The following is a 2169-nucleotide window of genomic DNA, read 5'->3' on the forward strand; positions in this document are numbered from 1 at the left end:
TCCGCTCAGTCCTGCTCAGTCTTTTCCTTACCCCTGAGCTCTCCAATTATGGGGACAATTGGAAGCTATTCTCTTAATTACGCCTCACTATTGGCAGAAAAGATCCTGTGTAAAACCCAGAGACACTGGGGGGGAGGGGGACTCCAGTTGATTTTTTCGTGTCTATTTTCCTCTGTGCCAAAGACAGACAGACAGAGGCTGAGAGAGGCTGTTTCTGAATCAAAGCAACAGCCACCTTTTGACATAGACCAGGGCTGTCTGAGAAGGGGAAGGCTCCTGGAAACAGTGCGAGCTACAGCTTCCCTTCTGAGGCTCCTGGGGGGTGTAGGGCCCATCCGTGCCAAGGGCTAGGGAGCTGAGAAAGGGGTCCGATGGCTCCTGGTTGCACTTTGGGGAAGGAGGGGAAGTTTGGGGCTCCTCCACATGGAACTGCTCTTCGTCCCCTGTCCCCACTGCAGAGATAGCATGGGAGTTCCCTTCAGGCCTGGCAGACTGGCAGTGAGGAGGGGCCTCAGTTAGCTCTAAAGGGTGCCTTCCCCTCCTCCCACCCCAGACATAACCTCTGCCAAACTGGGAACCAGCAGTGCTATGTAACTACCTCACAGAGCCCCGGAGGGACCGTCTGAGCTTCCGATTCACTAAGAAGCTTGCTGCCGGCCTCTAGTCACCCCCTTTCTCCCACCTCCCCTCAAGGGGTGGGGGTGAGGGGGTCTCTTTTCTTTCCTCTGCCCCCCCCAAAGTTTTTATGGGGCAATCTTAGTGGCTTTGACATTCGGACCATGCAAATGGTTTGCCTGTTTGTTGAAAAGTGGCAGAAGAAGGGCACAGCCTGACAGTAATCGCAGGAAGATGGAAGAGGAATCCTCAATGCCAGGGGAGAAAAAGCCATTTCCTTTCCAAACACTCGATGATTTAGATGCAGAACATTTCTCTTATATTCAGATTTAGAGTAACACCAGCTGAAAACTTCAGTTTCTTTCCTTTGGATGCATAAGGCTTCTCTAATGGGGTACAGAACAGGGAGGAGGCCTCATGACTGAAGGTGGACTTGGAGGGTGGGGGCCAGAGCCCCAACCCTGACCCTCGGCCCTGTGCACCTCTTTGGGGGCACAGTTTGATGGCATCATTACTGGTGCCTTAGTATGGTTGAATCTGGACTGACAAAAGAAAAGAATTTTTTTTCTAATGAAATAGCAGGAAGCTCCTCGCGAGCATGTGTTTTGAGTAACCACAGGTGATGGATGCTACGAGTATAAATGGATTAACTACCTCAATCCTTACAGTAAGAGTGGAACCAAGGGCAGGGACCTGTGCGTAGGGTAGGAATCCCAGCCAGGAGGAATGAATGAAGGCTTGTGCCACAAAAAGGTTTGTCCGTAAGCAGGCAGGCCTGCCAGGATCTCCCACTCGTATCGATTGGGTTGGGAGGACTGGCCATTAGGTCCCCCCTTTCTGCCTTCCTTGCCCTGGGGTCCCATGTTTCACCCCATTCCCTCCAGCTTGTCCCTCTCACCTGCTATATCTTTGTTGGACCAGAGGGTGAGGAGAGGAATTGCCTCCTCTTCTACCAAAGGGGGCTGGCTGGAGGTGGAATCTGGGGCTTGGCCTGGAACCCACCACTCAGCCCCAAAGCCAGGAAGCCTGGGGAAGCCAGAGCAAAGACCTCTTCAACAGGGTTTCTTTGAGATGCTCCGCCTCCTCTGTATCCGCTTCTCAGTCTCCACGGGGACAGTTGGCTCTAGGAGAAGAGGTGGAGCCAGGATCCTTTGTCCTGAGAGTCTGAGGGCCAGGTCCTCTGGTCGCTCAGGTGTCTTTGTAGTTGGGGAGTTCCACTGGGCGGCCCCAGCCCCTCCCCACCCTCTAACGGACCTCCTCATAGAAACCCCATTTCACTTTTGTTTTATCTACCTCTTAGCAAGACAATAGAGATAAATTAGGTAGTTGGCAACTCCACTTGCTTAGGTTAGGGGGGGGAAAAAGATTTCTTTTTCCAAAGGAAAAAATATTACCTTAAAAATGCTTTCCAAAAAATTTAAAAAACCAAAAAAAAAAAAAAAAAAAATTAAAAAAAAAAAGAGGGAGACATTTTCCAGTGACTACTGGATTATTTTAATTTCCCAAACTTTTCTTTTTTCCCCCGTAAATAAGTTTCACTCTTTGGCGATGGCG

This window comes from Pteropus alecto, unplaced genomic scaffold, assembly GCF_000325575.1.
Source record: "Pteropus alecto unplaced genomic scaffold, ASM32557v1 scaffold98, whole genome shotgun sequence".
Taxonomy (NCBI): domain Eukaryota; kingdom Metazoa; phylum Chordata; class Mammalia; order Chiroptera; family Pteropodidae; genus Pteropus; species Pteropus alecto.